The 20,373-nt window shown below is 39.8% G+C and overlaps 1 protein-coding gene and 1 long non-coding RNA gene across 2 annotated transcripts in view; both read left to right on the top strand.

Annotated features, from left to right (window-relative positions):
• Nucleotides 1-20,373, top strand: part of CTTNBP2 (cortactin binding protein 2) — a 140,241-nt gene that overhangs the window by 21,083 nt on the left and 98,785 nt on the right. The window lies entirely within an intron of this gene.
• On the top strand, nucleotides 1,588-7,877 carry LOC128142971 (uncharacterized). Its single transcript, XR_008235581.1, has 2 exons — nucleotides 1,588-1,854; nucleotides 6,473-7,877. It is a non-coding gene; the product is annotated as an uncharacterized LOC128142971 (long non-coding RNA).

The following is a 20,373-nucleotide window of genomic DNA, read 5'->3' as shown; positions in this document are numbered from 1 at the left end:
TTAGCTGCAGAAAGTGGACACAATGAGTGGTGTCCCAGCCAGAGACTGAACAGGATTGATATTAGCAGAAATCTCTGTTTATCTGAAATAAAGGTTATTTCTTTGTTTAGCTGAATTTACTTGAAATATTTCCAGACTTGACAGAAATTCAGAATAAGATTGTGAATGAAAAATAGACATGTTTATGAAGCAAAAATATAACAGAAGGGTCTTATTTTCAGACTGATTCTAGCTGTTACCTTATGTATTCAAAATCGGGGCATTCTCATGTCAAAAATCCACACGCACTAAACATCTTTTGAGCAGCTACGTTGCCATTTCCGTTGTACTGAATTTCCAAGGGGGAAATCTTCCTTAAGCTGAAAAAACACAGCACAGAGCTGTAATTGTATGCACAAGAGGATTACCACCCAGATAAGCTTATTTTGAACAGGACAAGGATCTCACATTTCACATACTGGGTTTTTTTTTCCTTAGCAAATTATGAAAGTCCATTCTATTTGCTGGATGCATCTTATACAATTCAGAAAACACCCTTTAGAAGAATTGCATGGATCAAATGTAAGGTCTCAACAAACCTGAACATGCCTTCAAACATTTCTTTCTGAACTGTTTGGATGTCCTGGCTGACATAGTGCTCTTGATCATTCCTTTAAAGAAATGTCCTTTGGTCACTCAATGTAATACGCTGATAGAAAGGTGATCAGCTTGGCTATTGGAGTTACATTCTCATGCCTTGAAAAACTGATTGCCGTTTTGCATCTATGTATGGAGAGCCTGAATTCTGCTCTGCTGCACACTTTTGCAATAAATGGATCTAAGGTGAATTGCGATGATGGTGCTGCAAGTGGGATTCAGTTCTACAGGAACATCAGTCTGAAATGGCAACCTAGGTCAACAAATCTATTTCCCAGTACTAGCAGGCAGCCACAGAGTCCTGAATGGGCTAAAAAACCCCATCTGTTTCCTGCTATAATACTGCCCAAGTTTTTAATGGGAACAAACATCATCTACAATAATAATAAAAGTTCTATAATGACCTACAGAAAGGAAGTAGGGTAAATCAAAGATATTGCTAATATTGTAGGTTCCAGTATAGCAGGATATTTTTTTTTTTTGCATATTCACAGGGGATCCAGGACAAAGACTGTGCCCTTCAATATAGAGGAACGCAACAAAACAAGCAAAAAACCCCCTAACCATTCCACTCGGATTAGGGGAAAAATTCTTCTTGATCCTAAATCTGGCTACCAGTTTAACTATAAGCTTACTTTAAGTGGCACCAGCAGCAGTGCAGCACTGTGCTTTTGCATCCTGTCTAGACACGTGGACTATTTCCAGTTGGCTGGTCATTAGAGGAACAGAACAAAAGTCAAACCGAAAAAATTAGGAGCCAATTTATACATCAAGAGAGAAAAGGAAAAAAAATAATCCTTCTTGGCCCAAAGGCAGCCAGTGAATGCCCTGAAGCACAGGATTAATGTAATACGATGTATGTCGTAAGCAAGCTGTGATCCGATTTCCTTTCAAAACTGCTTGGAGGCTTGGACCCGAAGATTCATGTCTGTCCAAGGCTGCATTGGGTATTGAAAGCCATAGTTTTCAAAACAGTTTTCTGCAAGTATAACTTCTCGCTCTGGAAAAAAGAGGAGCTTTTATCTCTGCAGAACTAAATACTGATCTAAAGAGACATTTCAAACCTGAAGTCAGCAAAAGAAGTAACCTGTGCCCAGAACCTGCTGGTAGCTGCTCATCTGGGAAATGGAGTCGGAGAGCAGAGGTGCAGGCAAAGGAACTGGGAGCAAAGGCTTCACAGCAGCGTGCACAGTGCTCTGTAAAAGCTTTCCAGTAAAGGTCCGTGCCTTTCTGTCTCCATATCACATATTAAGAGTCATCGTTTTGACCTGTTATTACTCAGAAGACCAGGACACAAGAAGATGTATGAGTAGGATTGGTACTTGACTGGCTTTCTAGGAAGTCTCCATTCACGTTCTAGGCACCACATTTAAATTCTGTCATGAGAGGCATTTTACATCAGCAGAAAGAGATAAAATTGTGGTGGTGGTAGTGGGGATCATAGCAAATGTGATCTATATGTATTTGGGGACATGAGAGTTTTATTTTATTTCTGTAGCATCCTGAACACTTTTTTCTGATGTATTTACTTTGCTTTTATGGTTTATTAAGGTTATCCTTTCCTATCTGATTGCATGGATTAATCAAATACAGAACCTATGGAAGATGAAGATATTACCCTCATCTAGACTAATGTATTTGTGTATGTGTGTGTATCTGTGTGTGTGCATTTGTGGGCAGAAAAAAAACCAATTTGTTTTTATTTCCTCTAACTTGGGAAGAAAATATCCATTATTTTTATTGGAATGAATATGTTTCAAAGAATATTGTTTGTGTTGCAGTAGTGCCTACAATTCCAACTGGAGATGAGGGCCCCTACTTGGCATGCTCTGTACACATCTATAACAAAAAGCATGCCCTATCCCAAAACCTTACCATCTGCACAGTTAATGGGAGATAACAGTGGATACAATAGGCCAGGGCAGAATGAAGAAATGGAGATGCAGTTTAATCAATGTAATAGACATCAACCTGAAATGAGCCAAAGACTGATCTTGCAGTGCTTACTCAAGGCAAAGGGTTCTGTTATTTTCATAAACCCCTGTTTCGCACTGTGTAGAAGGAAATCCCTTCAGAAAGATCATTCCCCTTTCTGGCCATCATTTGCTGTCAGTGACATCAATGACAAAAAGAAGAACTATTACTACTTTAGTATGTACATATTACAAAGTGAAGGGTTTACCCTAATCCACGTGATCATGATAATTAAAAAAAAAAATTAAGTCCTCCTGTATAAATAATATTTTAGATTTCAAAATATGGTAATGCGAATGGCAGTAGAAAAGCAAAGGTATTCCAAAGGAAAGGGGATGTACAGTCAGATTTGCTAGAAAATTAATACATGTTCATTTCCACTAGATAGTTCAAGAAAACGGTAATTTTCTTTATACATATTTATACTGTCAACCTGAATACAGCTTAGATTGGCTATAGCTAAAAGTCTCCTTCAGTGCATGAGATGTGTGAGAAGTGTTGACTTTATGGTACATTTTTGTTCACTTCGTTTTGAGAGCAGATACTGTTGCCTCAAACCAATTTCTAGCAGATGATTTTCACACTACCAAAATCACAATGACTGAGCAGAAGTGGTCCCTTAGGTTGTCTTTTCAGGCAGTTTGGCAGCTGGCAACCTGTTGAAAGTTGCATGAATGAACATGTTTTGTGGCAAAAATTCTTTCTAGTTAGGAAAAAATAATTTGCCATAATTCACAAGCTAACACACACCTTTAATTTGGAATGTGCTACATTCTTGAAAAATTTTTAAAAATAAACTTTTAACTTCTCAAAAAATAGACAGCTTCTTCAATTTTATAAATCAAAAATATCTTTCTCCAAATATGTATCAATAAAAGAGATTTTCCCTGTGTGTTTAATAAATAGCTAGTGACTCATGAATTATAGCTCTTAAGCACTGACTTGGATAGCCAACATCCCAAAATGGAGAGGCAAGCCACAGAGTGAGAAAATGCCTTCCATCTCCTTCTGGACAACCTTTTCCAAGGGCTTCCTGATAAATGAGAAGAAAAAGATTTCAGAAAATGTATTTTTTTCGCAGGGGTTGAGGATAGATTTTCATTGAATTCATTATTTCCTGCTTTCACATGCTATAATAAACCGTGGATTTCTCTAGCAGTAGTACCACAGGAGCTGAGGTTGGGTACTTCATTCTCCCCTTGTCCTCTTTAGGCTATCCTGCTGCTCAGCCTGCTTCTCCTGAGGGCCCCCACCCATAGAATCCCATCTGGAATGGATCTCACGGAACTATACTTGGAGCAGTGATGAGGATATAGCAGAACAAACACGGTGTCAAACTCAGTATTTCTTTTATTTATTGAATGCAGGAAAATATAGCTACATAATGCAGCTATATAGTACAATAATATATCATCCAGACCTCAGATTATGTATGTACGTAGCAAATTCAAAACATCACATAATCAGTAATCCAACACTTGGAGTGCATAATACCACAGTATGATGCAGGGGCTAATCTAGGTCCAAACGTGGGTGAGGTTTGTCTGAGGACATACACGTGACTGCAGAAAGACACTGCTTTCTGGCTATTTTTTGAAGTTGAAAACAATCCTTTCCAAAATATATAGTTTTGCATATGTATTGAGGAAGGGAAGACATGTGCCATTCATTTGATAAAACGATGGACTAATTATTCAGGCAGCCAGATGGCAAAATACAAACTATAATTCACAGGCGAGCATTCAGCACAGATCAACACCTCCCGTATGGCTCCCACACCCCAACAGCAGTAAAAACACAGAGCTACAGGCATGAAATGCTGCAAGGGTCTCAAGAAACCATCTCATCCATTTTCTTGCACTCAGCAAGGAAATTTTGGGTCAATGCAATACAATTTTATTCCACAGAAAGACTGTATGGACAAACGGTTTCAATAATTAAAAATTCCTTGATATGCAAAATGGGCAACAAAGAAAAACCAAACCTCAGAGCAAAACCTTGAGAAATTCACTGAAACCCAAACCACAAAAACCTCAGAAGAGAGAACAACCACAACACACATCCTGACTGCTGCAGACACATGTGGCTCTTTAATGTGGTTACAAGTAGAGCATGCAACGGGAACCTTTTATTGCACATGGGATCATTCACACACACACTGAGCAACCAAAAAATACATTTCCATAACATGTGCAAAAAACCCAGCATCTGACACTGAGTGTAAAATAAGCTTTGCTGTAATGGGCTTACAGAAAGCAATGTGATGGACATGTTATAAGATCCTGAATAGAATATGAACAACATTTACCACAAATCAGTGCCAAGAAAAGGCAACTGGTGAATCTGCACAGGCAGGGATGCAGCTGCCCTGGGCTGGGTGTATGTGGACGATGCAGGTGCTCCTGCCCTGCCACAGAACGCAGACCACGAGCTCTCCTGGGTACTGGCAGCAAGGAAGGGGTCCCAAACCCTATGAACACTTGTTCTCATAGAAATTGTTCTGAAACTTCTTTAGAGGACTGTAACTCCTACGCTTGCTCAGGACTTCGACACCCATAAGTCAGGGGTCTTCCTTGTGTAACTCTTGATTTGCGCAGGCACACCTGAGAAATGTTGCTGTAACACCCTACAGTCTGGGGACCAGTTTGGGGTTTGTCTGCCTTCGTGCCGCAGTGCTGACTGCTGAGGACAAATGGGAGAGGATGGGATCTTATTGTACTTTGTGTTTTTTGATTAATTCCGTATTTCTGCACTAGGTTCTAGAAGACAGAAAAGGGTATGGCAGAAGCTTTCTTATGCATTCGTAATTGTCAGCAGAGAATATATTTGGGGTTGTCTGCTCTGTGCTCAGAAGAGAAAATAAGTCAGAATGTATGTACTTCGTGCCATTACTGAACAAAATTCCTAATTAACATACATGGTAGTCTGATTTAAAGAACTGCTGTTGTTTCTGTTTCTTACATTTGCTGGTGGGATTTTTTGGTTTGTTTTTGTTTTTTTTTTTACCTCCCTGAATATGAGAAAGCAGGACAGGAATCTCGAGTTTCTTTCCCTTGAAAATGTTACTAGTGAACACTGACCAGAGCCACTTCTGTGCTGGTGCTGGTGGCAGACAGCAGGTCCAGCTTTCAAAGAGCGCTGGCCTCTTCGGCAGCTCTCTGAGGATGCCCACCAAGTATGGCACCATTTGCATTCTCAAGGGCTTCACCCATGAAGCTTCTTGGTGCTCTCCCACGTGAACTGTGGGTGGCAAAGTCTGCCCTGAAGTTGCCATAGCTCAGCCTCCTGAAAGCTTGACATTCATAGGGGATGTGAAGCCAGAATGAGAATGGCGAGCACTGGGGAAGGGAAAGCTTTTTCCTTTTTAAATTTAGCCTTCATGCATTTGCACAACTCCTGTAGCTTTCAGTGGGTGTTAAGGGTTTTTCTCTGGTTAGTGCTTTGAAATTTAACTTTCTATATGAACTGGAAATGTAATAGGCATGTACTTTTTCTTTGCATTTACATTTACAAACTGACATGTTTGGAATATTTTGTGACCTAATTATGTAATGAAAAAGCGAAGTATATCAATGAACCGAACACATAAAATGTGGGAAATGAGTTTGCGCATGCATATATAGCACGAACAGCAAATTTAACTACATTTTCTACAAGAGTTACTGAACTGCTGGTAGCAGATTTATTTAAATTAACCTGGCTACATGAGATTTAACATTGGGAAGCAATAAGGATGGAAATGTCATTTTCTCAGCTGATATATAGCTATCTTTCCCATTCAGATTCTGCTGGAACTCAGGCCCTCGTTAATAGACTAGACTCTGAGAGGCACCTCCGTAACACCACTTTCCCTCCTCCTCAGTTCCTTCAGCTGGAGATGATCTCTGCCTGAGTTCTGCTTTTTCTACAATACTTCAGATGCATCTGGATGGCCCAGAGAAAGGTTGCAGTAAGTCAAGAACCCAGAGGAACCAAAGTGGCTTTGTTGTATAACGTGAAAATGCTTAGGAAGCCTGTGAAGTGTGTGCTGTGCACTTAGTTTCCCTGGAGTTTCATTTTCACAAGATTACAGAACAGTGTATTTATTTCAAATGATAGACCAGACGGGCTGTGTTTCAGTGACTGCACAGATTCTCTGCTCAGATGTTCCCAATGGCTCTACTTTCTAAATGGGAAGGATTTTACTGCTTCCACCATGAACTGTCACTGCCTGCCTCTACGTACAAAATCTTTTTGAGGATTCATATTTTTTGTCGCAATATTTACATGGTGTTTGACATCTGCAAACTGCTTTCATAATCTTAAAAAATGTATTCAGACAACCATATATTTCTAGGCACTTTATTCTGCAAGAAGCCCTGTATAAATCAAAGGGGGATTTTTTGCAGAATCAAGTGCTACCCAATGTAGTAACAGCATCAGAATCATGTAATGCAAATGACCTAAATACTCCAGGACAAGGGTGGTTGTTCCTGGTATTTGATACTTACTCCAGAAGTCTTGATTTACATCTGAGGACAACACCACATTTGGAGTACAAATTAAAGATTTCTGCAGTCTTTGTAAATTATTATTGTAACTATAGGAGATATTTTAAAATATTGAAACAAGAGGCTTCTTCTTCTGCGCAAGGTTCTGTCCTTACTGGAAAAGTAAGCCAGCAGATGAAGGGTAATATTCCCCTTGCAGGTGACTACTTTGCTGAGAACAAAATAGAAAACGTATCCCATAGTGATGTCTTAATGGCACTCAGGGTCTGGTACTAATCTCAGACACAGGCATAATTACTGTGAAATTATCTCCTCTGTAGGGGCGTAAGCAAGAACCGATTTTGTAAAATCTTTTCTATGTACTTACCCAGGATTAAACCTGATCCTCACTGCGAAACTATCTTGGCAAAGCAAAGGATCCTAAAAGGTTAAGACAAACATGATTGGAGACAGGATATTTTTTGCCCAGAACGCCCACATCCACGTGAATTGTCAGCTACAAGCTTATGCGATGTGCACTACAATCAGAGTGACCACAGTGGGGCAAGAGAGGCACCAGATGGTGACAGATGTGAGAGCCACCACCTCGGGGTGCTCCGCAGGTCCAGAGCAGACTTTGGAAGAAGCATCTCGCAGCTGAGAGATGCACAGAGGGCAGCGAGACCAGGGGGGAGATTGCTCCAGAGAAAAGAGCACTGGGGGGAATAAAGCAAACGTGTTCGATGTACCAAAATGTCCTGCCCCTGTCTGAATACAATAAACAGCTTTGTGCGTGGACCTGCAAGCCCTGTGTGTAATCAGTGCTCGGTTAATTTATCCTATTAAAATAATTTTTTTCTGGAGAGAGAGGAAAATCTGTGAGCATTTACTGCATCTGAAATTCACTTGCATGAAGAAAACCTCTAGTATTGCTTTACATGTGATTTCGCTTACCTCTGTTTTATACTATTGTAATGCCAGTTATTTCAGCAGCCATTTTACACTGTAACATCTGAGGCCAGAGTGGGTCCCTTACAACAGACTTTTAAGTGCTGTGATCTTGGAGGGGATCTTTCATCTTGTGGGATAAAAATTTTGACTGGGAATATTCAGACCATAGTTTTTGTACACATTTTAAATGTTGTGTACAAAGGGTCATAAACAGCCTCTGTGGAAATGAAAGTTTGAAATCACTATGCTGAAAGTTTCAAATATTTGCGAGATTCACCATTCAGAGATTCATTAGAAATACAATTCCACTGGCAAAAAGGATTGCTCTCTGCAGATTAGCTGGTTTTCCTGTTTATGCATACCTCTTCTCACAAAGCATGCATTACATTTAGTCTTTTGTCTAAGGTGTAGGTCAGTAATCCATAGTTTTGAGATTTTCTCTTTAATTTCTCAGTCCACAGTATTTGACATTCGAGCAAGATGAGTTTTTGCATATTTCAGTGTGGGTGATGGTTTTATCAGAATCTTAATTAAGGGACTCCGAGATGAAATTTTAACCTCTGTCATGCTTAGCTTGTAGCATTCCTGGACAAACACAGTGCATACTGCGCATCTTTGTAAGGGAACTTCTTTTCCTTAAACTTTTTGCATTAGTAACATGGTCCCCTGTTGAAACAAAAAGTCTTCACAGGAAAAGTGAATTGTGTAACTCCACTAGCATCATCCCTGCCTCGATCAGTACTGCATCCTGCTGCTCTTCATTCCACAACCTTAACTGTGTGCTGCAGGGTGGTGGTTATTCTTCTGCTAAGAAATGTCCTCTGTAATGCTCAGATGTTGTTAAAATGTGGGGAACATGTCTAAAACCACTACAGCCAGCTGTAATGAAGTGAAGTCCATTACGAACATTTCTCTTACACCATGGTCCTCACTGTAGCACATACATTTATGAGACCCTCCCAGGCACTGCATGACATTGTGAGGACACAGAGACTGAAATAATGAGTAGCCACTGTGCAGTAACATGTCATTTTACTGCAGGGAACCTGTGTATGGTAGGCATGGTGCCACACAAAGATTGATTAGAACCAGATGGTAAAAAATACATTGCAACCAGTGCCCTGATGAGCTTGCTGGAGTGATGATTAAAATGGTAGACCAGTCCTCCTGAAGCATACACACATTTCCTAAGGCACTTTCCGGTGTGGTCCAAGTTCCAGATGTCGGTATTGGGATGGAAATGCTTGTAGTTGACCACACTGCTGTATAAATGTAATTATATTGGTGGTGTACAGTACAGTACAGAGGTTACATGCCTACCAAACTCCAATCAAGACAAGTGTTGCTACAGTCCATTTTCTGGTCCAGAACTCAGAAATCCTACATTCCGTTCCTGGCTCTGCTATATACTGCCTGTACCACTGCAGTATCATCCTTGTGGGTAAAGGCCTAATCCAGTTGCTGTCACTGGCAAAATTCCCACTGACCTGCACAGGGGGAGATTTTAATTCTTAATGTTCATGTTCCTCACCTAGTAAATAAAGAAGATACTTCATTTCTCCTAGTACATCTGTCTATTGTTTCTTTATTTAGACTATAATCCCTTTGGACAAAGACTTGCTAATTTTGGCTCTTCTATAAAATTAATGTCAGTAATAACCTGTGTCATCCCCAAGTCAAGTAACATCAGCATATGACAGCCCAAACATCAGTACCATAGGTTTCTAAAAATCAGGCGTGCTTACCAATGGGTAGAAAAATACAGCTAACAGTTTGTCAGAGGCTTACATGATCATGCTGTGGCATGCAAATGGTCCTGTCCTATGGTTAGCCCGCTAGTGCTTTTCCCACACCTTCATGGTCAGCACTATACTGGGTGCCTAGAAAGAATAAAGATGTTTTCCTGCAGTTCACTGGGAAATTGGAGCAGCTCAGCTGCCCCAAGCACACAGAACAATTAGATCATCCTCTATAAACTCCTCTCGCAAAAGTCTGATCATTGCAGCACAACTGATACTTTGTAAAGTGGCCATTCTCAGCTGAGCTAGGTTAATGTGGTTAAGAATATTAAACTTACTCTTAGATAATATCTAGCACAAAGGCCCTCAGTCTCAGCTGAGATCTCTCTGGGTTACGGTGATATAAATAACACTTAATTACTGTGGGAATTAACTGATATTTAGCAATTTCAGCTTTATTACAGCACTTGCCTTTTGAAAGCTGAAGATGAAGTGATAGATTCTATAGGAGCATTCAATGCTTGTGGAAACACAACTGTAATTAATGATAACAGCAAGATCTACTGAGACAAAAATGTGATGAAATCTCATAGCAAGTTTACAATTAAAAAAGAAGATTTGCAACATTAGCACATTTAAAAAGCATTTGTTTTATTTGTTCTACATGTTCAGCAGAAGTTTTAAATATGTAAGTACTGAAAGCATTCTTTTTTTGTCCAGAAGTGCTGAATTTTAAATTATATTTGTAGTTCTCCCTTCAGTGAGACAATCCATTCTACTGGTGAGACCATGTATTTCTACAGTCTAGTAATATCTTCTTCCAGTGTGATAGATTTTGTCTTACACTACAGTACAGAGTGAATAATTTTCCATTACAAGTAGGACTGTTTTCTCACTTCAGCAGAAAAAAAAAAGCTTAATTTTCATCCCAACAGCATTTAATTCACTTTGGGTCTATTTTTCATTCTAGCTAGTTGTGTAATTCATGCCCATCTGTTTCTCTGCAAGTCAAGTGCTCGTTTTTATTTTTGAAATGTTTTCTTCTTTTTGTATATTGCAATAAATCTTAGAATAATATTTTGCCGACTGATCAACTATTTCTACTTGTAACAGAAGACATTTGAAAAAGGAGCACGAAAGAGTTTCCTTAACACCCATGAGGTTCACAGTAAGTGCAAAAATTTTCTTTGGTCACAGCAAAAATGAAAGCAATTATTGTCAGGAGTGCCAGGTTTATGTTATGCATTCACAGTCAAAGGCAAGCTCTAGTTTCTAAATGCAAATGATTTAATATAGTCTCTCAGCTCTAGAAGAATATATAAGAACAAGGAACAGAAAAATCATAGCTTAAAACCACATGGCAGCATTCTGCTCAGATCGTGAATAGACAGCGGGAAGCAAAATACACAAAGAAGGAAAAGCAAGAGTAAAAAGGAGATGCAGTTATTCAGCAGTAAAAATAGTGAAATGATTCTTGGGGGTCACATATAATGGAAAATTAGATTCTTTAGTTTCAGATGAAAATATGCTTGTAACTCGAGACATTGTAGAACATCTTTATTATCATATATTATACTGTTTTGACCCAACTTGTCCTAGCTCTTGTCCACACTGATGGGAAAAGACTTCTTTCTGACCTTAAAAGAACTTCTCAGCCTGGGCTCCAGCTGCTGCTCAAGAGTAAGATCTCCTTACCTCATTCCTTTCCCACATGGGAGAGACCAGAGCAGCTACTAGATAGAGGTGTTCATGATAATTTTCTCTGTCCCATATTCAAGGGGAAGAAGGAGAGCACGGTGCGTCAGAGATGTACCACCTCCAAGGGCTGCTCCTGGAAGGAGTAGGTTACTTTGCCCAGAGCTACTACTGAAGACACAGCCTAGTCTTTGGCTTTTTGGCTCCTATGGCAGTTAGGCTTTCTCTTTTCAAACTTACAGAAAAAATCAGTTGCTTTCATCAGACACTTCAAATAATATCACACGCTGGTGAATAGCTCTCCTGGCAGCAGGCTACCACTTCACTGTCCTTCCATAAATATAAAAGATATAGAGGAGGTCTGCTCTCAGCCTCCCTTTCATTTGGGAATAGGCTACTGGCTGCCTAGGTTTGTGTTTTTTACTGCAGGGCTCCTGGAGCAAAGCCAAAGGATCATTCCTAAGCAACTCTGAACATACGGTAGACTTAGTTTTGTCTGTTTTGAGGCATCCTCACTTGATTTTCCAGCCTTTCTTTCCAAGGACATTAACTTTACAAAGTAACACCCTTTGTTTCTTCTTTTAGCTGCCTGGCAGGCAGTTCCCCCCCTCTCCCTTCTCCTCATTATTTTTGGTACTCCTTGACCAATTTCAGCCCCGTATAGCAGATGGCTAGAGATCTCAAATACAACAAATGTCTACACTGAAATCTAGATGCTGATTAAAGAGAGACCCAACTGGTGCTTCCTCTGAAGTAAAGACAGAGACAATTCAACGCAATGTCTTTAGCAGCATCTAGCTGGTCAATCAGCAGGCATGCCGTGACTGCCACGTTAGCATGAACATTTTACCAGGCTGCACAGCTAAAAGCCAAAAAAATAGCTTGGGCTTATGAGAAGTGTTGGTGTGGGGAGAGCTAAGTTAACACCAGCAGGCAGGCTGGAGGACTGCTGTGGTGTGAAGAGAGGGTATGGGGCTTTGGGAGAAGGCTGCGCGTACTGCAGGGGAAGCTAGAGGACAACAGGTATCACGGCAGCGAGGCAAAGGAACCTAAGGGTGAGCTGAGTGTATTGTGGTGAGAGTATTTTAAAGGATATACTACACAGACCCATAAGAAACCCAGCTTCACCAGTTCCACAGGCTGTGGATTAACTGCTTTGGCATAGTTACCTCACCAGGACTTCAGGAGTGGAAGAGAGTCCATGGTTTGGAGATCCTGACAGAACTCAGGCAGTTGAGTTTGCAGTATGGGCCTTCCTGTCGTTAAGCAGGCAGGACCGAGAAAGCCCACTAACAACTTCAGGAGCAGCCCCAAGCATTCTGATTCAAAGGGATCCCAGCAACCTCAAATAAAGCAATCACTTTTTATTTTCCCTGTTCAGACAAGTCAGTTTGGGACTAGATTGTGTACCTTTTATGTTGTGTGACTAAATTTTACCTGGCTCATTGCTTTTCCATTTCGATTTCACAGCTTGATTCTCTGCTATCTTAATTTGTGTAGCTACACTGCTTCTTAATTTCCATGGATCTGAACTGAGAACATGGAACATCAGAACAGGAAATGATTTTCCAGCCTTGCAGGTTCCTCAGCCTTACCCCACACCTTATCTGACCGAAATTGAAGTTTTTCAAAACCATCAGAGGAAGCAAGACAAAACCTATACCTTCGTGCTGGAATAGCCCCATGATGTGGGCATTCACACAGGATCTGCATCACCACCTGAACATCTAGAGGAGTTAATTTAGAGGGATTCAGATCCAAGCTTATAGCAGTTTATGAATGCTTGATCGTTAATATATAGTGTGTGCATATAAACATACAAAATGCACAAACACATATCTATGGATCACTTATCTGTATGACGTGATACAGAAAAATCTGCAAAAACTGTCTTCCCAGCCCTACCATGAAAAGCAAGCTTTTTAAACTTTCAGATTTTTTATGTATATGTTTTACGTGCATGTTTGTGTGTGTGTGCCTGTACATATATAAATACAGATATGTGCATGTACAAAAATCTGAAAATGTTGTCATGTTTGCAAGTATGATCATGGAACAGCTAAGTCAAAATGAGTACTTTTGCATGCAGCTCCCAGCACGATGAGGCTGGACACCTGTTCACCTCAGCCATCAGTGAAGCCACAGGACTGGGACAAGTCTAGCCCCATGCAGTTAAGGTGCTTTACTGTTTGTGAACTATTTTATTTTGCCAGTGAAGGTAATCTGTCAGGGTAGCTGAATTACAGCATGAGATGGTGATTGCCTCTCTGAGCAGGTCTAGTGTCCTAGCAGGCTGTAAGAGCCCTTGGTTGGATTCGTCAGCCAAAAGGGAAAGCAGCACAGAACAATTAGAGAGAGTTATATTCCTGCTGAGTTGTACTGACAGACAGATAAGCTGCTGCATTATGCACATGTCCTCTAATAGATTAAATAATTAAGCAATAGGTGGACATCTCTTCCTTAGAGTTTAAGATCATTAAGCAAATTTACTTGGAAGCATTCCTAGACTTGCAATTATTCTTATTAGATTTAGTAGTATCACAGGATGATGTGGGCAGCCAGCATCTTTCCTGATGCAGTTCAAGTGATGGGCTTCATGCTGTGTAATTTGAAGTCAAGTTGTATTACTACTTGTCATTTTTTTTTCCACATTGAAATATTTTGCTCTCGGCATTTTGTATACATGATATCTTAGTGCTGGGAAGCATTTGTGCTATCTGCCTTTCAACAAGCACTCCTTATTTACCAACAATTCACTTGAAAAGTAAATAGATCAATAAAGTGACAAACAGTTGATCAGAAGAGTGGCCATTGCTGACTTCCTATTTCTTGGTAACGGTCATCAGGCAAATATATAGTTGTGACTTTTCTACACAAGGAATAAAAAGAAAGCTAATTGTACAGACTACCTATATTAAAGATTACCCTGTCTCCCTTGGAAGAAAACTCAGGCTATAACAAAATAAACACTTTATCTCCAAAATGACAATATTCTATGCAGTGCCTTAGCGATTTTGTAATATTGTTGTTACATCAAATTAGATGACAAATTTTTTCTCTACCAGTACTCACTTCACATTTAGCCAGAACTTGGCTGAGATCCACCTTTATTGCATGGTGAAGGAAGAGCAGAGCAGTTGAATCTCCAATCACTTGCTCAAACCTCTGTGAACCTCTGCTAAACACCTACGAAGCTCCAGCCGCATATGAATGCCACAGGCGCATCAGTGTACTCTCCCTTTGAAAAGGCCTAGCTCTCATTAAATTTGGAACCCAGATGAGCATAGGAGGGGAGGGAAGAATAAGATGAAAGCAGAAGTGTGGTTCTATCTCATATACCAGTCTATGAACTAACAAGGCTGTTTGCGTACCACATGATAATGGTCCCTTCACTGCCTCCGATGCATCTAACCAAGAAAGGGTCTTTGCTGAAGGAGGCTCTTGCTTTGTATTGGAATATGTAATTTTACCAGTTATTAGAAGATGGTGAAGATTAGAGTCTCTCAACATATGGAAAGATTTCATTTCAGTGGCAATGAATGATGGTTTTCTAGCATTAATTATTAATTTTCTAGTATTCCATTAGTTAAGGTGCTTACAATGGAAATTTCAGTGGAAAATATCTAGGTCATCTCTGAGCGAGTATGGTCTTTCTTTAGCCTCTCTGAAACAATTCCTTTGTGTCTGCTGAACCTTCTTATAAAGTCATTTTGGTCCACATGCCCTAGGGGTCCAAAGCCTTTGGTGGCTATCACTGAGTATCCAGTTGCTTTCCCTTTCTAAAAGTTTCCTCTGATTGGGACCTTTGTTTACAATTAAACTTTACTTGGCACTTAAAATAAAACAACAAAATATTAGGATGTATTTTTGTTCCTCAGTTTCTTCCTCAGAGTAAGCACTCTCTAAGCTCAGACCAGATTCCTTTTCCGTTTCTAATATATGGCTTCACCTCTAGTCAGTCCATCCACTTCCCTCTATGCTTTCCTGATTAAGCTTCCTCTGAAGCAATCTGTTGAAAATCTACCTTGTATATTTGCTAGACTTCTATTTCAGCTGATTTTATGATCAGCCAGATGAAATGATCAAAGATCTCAGGAAAAAATCCATTGCTCTGTCCAGATTTGAAAAATCTGTCTTGAGTAGCGACCATTTCTGTCACTCAAGGGTATCCTGTTGGAATGGATCATCACAGAAGTTCAGAGACCACATCTTTTCATCTCCATACAGGATATAGGGGTTTTCCCATTACCTCATGTGACAGGGAAGCACAGGAGGCTGAGAAGTTCCATGTTCAAAGTGGATCCTATGGTTTAACACACATGTACACAGAGGAACCACATACATAAACTTCTCCAGATGATCACATGAGGTTTACAATACCTGCTTTGTGGCAGTAGAGTTGGAACAAATATAGAAGGGTGAGTGACTGTAACTCCAGCATGAAAAGTTTTACCTCCTTTGGTTCCACCCATGTGGAGCAATGGGAACCACAAACATTGGTATGGCAATTTAAGTGGTGGGATTCCTTACTGCCTTGTCAGTAGAGGCATTGGTAGCTGCTTTCCTTCTCCTCTGTTGCACTCACAGACTTTGTGCCTCTCTTCAGTTGATTAGCATTTTGAATTTTGCCACAAGATCATTCTGTTTCTATAGTGATCTTGGCACCACTAGTGTAGGCTCATTTCCTATCACTCATGGTTTACTTACGTCAATGAGCGCATTATTTTCAACTGTGTTTCTTTCATTCCTGCATCATGTAGGTCATTATATTTATATGCAGCCAATGAGACCAACAAGTTTCTAAAACTGCCAGAATATTTAGAACAGTCTGACAAACTGTACTATGTTCCTGCCTATTAATGTGCCATTATGTTGGGAAAACAGAGCATAAGTAAACACTAATTAGGAAAATAGGTAGAAAAAATAGACAATTTCAGTACAGCACTCAGAAACAAAAATCTAAAAGATATGGAAGTTAAAAAGTCAGCGCATGCTAGTTTTACAGAGACAGAAGTATTGAGTCCTAAAAACTACACCAGGGGCAAGAACAAAAAAAAAGAAGGCTAAGTCTTCAGAAAATCCATTATTGTTGTTTCTGCTTAGTTGAGGTTGTGGCTATTATTTACTGTAACATGCGTATAGCACAGGGCAGATCTCATATTCTGATCTACCTTTTAAGAAGGGAGCTGTAAATCAGATAAATAAGCTTTTCTAATTCTATGTACTGAAAACACTTCACAATTGTCTACACCAATCTGTCTTTTCAGACTTCTGTAGCCACTATAATGATTTTTTGTTCTCTTGGATTATAAGTGTGTATGATGAAGGAGGCCTCTGTTTCCAAACAAGGAGGGAATTCAAAAAGAATTTGTCACTGAATGGGATGGCTAGTAGGTAAAGACAAAACTTTCCCTCGAAATGATTTTTTGTTCTTCTAGCACAAGTAATGCAAAATGTAATGTCCTGATGTAGCTTAGCTAAGACTGATTATGAAAACAAGGATGTTGTTCAAACAGTTTATTTAAGTATGTTTGACTTTCTCTGATTTTAGATCATGTTTTCAATAAAAGTATTGGAATTCTAGATTATATTGAGGTAAACCTTTGCAAAGGAAATTAAAGCAAACAACAAATGTTTCCATTTCAATGGAAGACAACTAGAAAAATGTGAAGTTTTGTAGCGAGGATGGGTAGATATGAATGCAAGTGTATTCCTTAATGATCACTGTGCTCTACTTTTCAGTAACGTCCATGGGGGATAAAAAAAGGTAATGAGAATGAGTTTGCAGGGATAGAAATTGAGGTACAGCTACTGAATGTCATGTTTATAACCCTTCAGTTAATAAGAACCTGTCATACCAACTTGAAACCCCAGAGAAGGTTATTGGAGTTTGAACCTGCGTCCATCTCTAGCCCCACCACAAATATTGCTAGCTGTTCTAGTGAAGGTACATGCATTAGAAACAGACTTAAGGACTTCACAAAGCCTCTCCCCAAAGCAACATCTCTGATGAGAGGAAAAATGTTTATTTCAGAATTTTCAGGGCAGGGACCAGTTATCATTTGCTTTTGTGTTTCTCTCAGCTCTTAGAACACGTGATTTCTTTCCTGTTGTAATCTTGCTGGCTAAACCATGCAAGAATGGTTCTTTTTGTTAAATAATAGTAAAACCTTCAGCAAAGCTGTAAGAAAAAGTGAACTAGAGGGGACAAGTGGTTTAAGCGCTTATTTCCCAGCACTGTGGAACACTGAATTGAAATCTTTGATAGGCTGCTTATTTTTTTTTAAATAGGTCACTGAAAAATACTGTAACTGAAAAATACTGTACCGGGCTTAAGCAAATTGCAGGTTGGGGTCAGGTCTGCAGTTGATGTGCATTGGCATTGTTTTGTTCTTTCGGCTGTTCATTTCGTACAATAGCCAAGAATCTGGTCTCCAATAAATAGGAAATTTTATTACGTTAACTCTGACAAAGTTCAAGGATACAAAAGAAAGTGAAATCACTCTACACCTAGAACAGCTCATGTTCAGATTCTCTAAACTCCATATCCACAAAGTGGGACTGAGACTTCAGAACCTTAAAAAGCCCCGTCGCTGCTGCCTCTTCCCCTAAATAACCAGTTTCATAAGTGTAAATTCCTAACTCAAAGTGATTTTGCTGCTGGATTCAGGCACCTCCAAAGCTAGCTTCTAGCTTGCTGCGCAATGAGACCCAGGTCTCTTTGTGGATCCGGGCCTGAGAGAAAACATTGCTGAAGACAACTGGATTAAGCATAACAATATCACAGACAGACACTGAAGTGGAAACGAGATGAAGTTTTTAGTTTGAGTCTGTAACTAAATACGGTAGCTGACTCAGGAGAACTTCTGATCAAAGAATCATAAAACAAATCTAAACTATTTCTAATGAGAAAAATGAAGGAAGTGAAGAAGATATACAATAGTAAATAAATAACGAGGCCCACGGTTCACTGTGTCAAATGACTAGAAATGCTGCAGAGTAATTCCAAGTAATATAGCTACACCCTGAAATGTAAGAAAAATAGAGAACATCAATGCACAGTTCATTTCCATTTTTATCTAATGCTTTCAAATCAGACAGGTGAGAGAAAAGACAAACACATTGATCAAACAAATAACAGGAAAAGAGGAGGAAGTTTTTATGAAGATTCCTAAGATTGCAGCAGGTAGTCAAAAACCAGCATTACAAATAAGGCAGGATGTGTCACACATATTTGTAGGCTATTGTGTGAGTTCTGTCACGTAAACAAATTGTATTGGTCGGGCTCTAGTAGAGACACACATCCTGAGCTAGCCTGAAATCTGTGGTTGCCATCATGCAGTACATCCTTGGCTCCTCAGAACTAGGCAGTGACAACAAATCCACCTGCTTTGGAAGTGCTACCAAAGGAAAATCTCTGCTAGCTGATAGAAAGATATTCCATATGACAAATGTTTGAGCAATAGGATGTTATCAACATATGCATTCACATTCATTATAAAATTACAGTATGTTAGTTTTCTTTTTCAAAAAGACTAATTTAATTTCTACATTTCTCTGCCTGTAGCATGTCTTTGTGGAACAGTCTTTTCATTTTTTTACAATAACTGATTTCCCTAACATACCATTTCATTAAAAAGTATACATACTATTGGTAAGATACTATGCTTTTGAAAAACAGGTTCCAAATAATGTTCTTCTAGCTATCATGGAAAAACATTTGTCACTATGAATGGCCAAAGGATAGTAATTTTGTCTCATTTGTGTGCCTGTCAAAATGGTGAATGAAATGACTGCTCCTCATGCCTTTCCAGTTGGAAGCTGTGAAAAGAAAAACAGCCAGCAGCCTCAACAACTGGGCAGTCATGTTTTGGAGCTGAGAACTGCTATGGAGACAGCTGTGAAATTTTCATGCCTTCTGCCCCCATTTGATCGAAATTGAATGTCCGGACTCTTCACTGCCTACTGGAAAAAGACAGGTTCAGGCTTTTTCTGATTTTATAATTTTGTTGCCTGCCTGATAATTTTGCTCGCTAGCATGCTCTAAGAGCATTTGAAGCAGCACAGTACCAGTCTGGCTAGTGTTGTGGAAGGTGGCAGAGCTGAGCTGCATGAGCATGTGGACAACACCCAAATGAGACATAAAGAGCTCGTGGCAATAATGGGATAAGATCGTGAGGCTATAATAGCACAGAAATGCATAACAATTATAGAGGCTGTTCATATGTTTTGGAGGGCTTTAAGGACTTTGTTTAGCTGCTTAAAAGTAGTCATTCATGATAAAGCAGAACTCACAGCTTGTTTAATGCTTTAGCTTAACGTTGCCCTATTCTCTGATATAGAATAAGAAGATTCGGAAAGCCCCAGAACCAGTTTGAGCCAGAAAAAGGAGACGTAGTAACCACTAGCCTAAAAAGCAGGAAAGAGAAAGAACCCACTAAGAGATGAGAAAAAGGACTCAATGAGAGAGAAGAAGACCTGAATATTGCTATTGGACCAGACTATGGTGTGAGGGATGGGAACTTAGAGTGTAAGGGTATAACTGCCCAGGGATTTTAGTGTTTGGAGTCCCTCTCCGGAGGCACCCAGCTCGAGCTGTCTAAATTTGTGCACCATAGATAGAATAAATTACGCTTGGTTTTTTTGAATGCCTTGAGTAGAGATTCTGCTTCGGGGAACCTAAGGTTGAGCCTGAGGGCAGAAGCAGTGCCCAAGCGTGTGTGTGTGTGAGGAGTTGAAAGGGGCACCTGTCGGCTCACTGGAGTCGCCTGCTGCAAAGGGACTCCGGTCCGAGCAGTTCAAGTTTCAGGTGGTGTGTGTGCGACTCCTTGATTGGTATGTGCATGGTTCGGCAGCGGCTTCTTCCTTAACAGTAGTGTTTCAATTTCTGAAGCATCCTGAGGCAAATT

The sequence above is a fragment of the Harpia harpyja genome, chromosome 6 (assembly GCF_026419915.1).
Source record: "Harpia harpyja isolate bHarHar1 chromosome 6, bHarHar1 primary haplotype, whole genome shotgun sequence".
NCBI classification, from domain to species: Eukaryota; Metazoa; Chordata; class Aves; order Accipitriformes; family Accipitridae; genus Harpia; species Harpia harpyja.
Note: the sequence above shows the minus strand (reverse complement) of the source record. Positions and strands in the feature narration are given on the sequence as shown.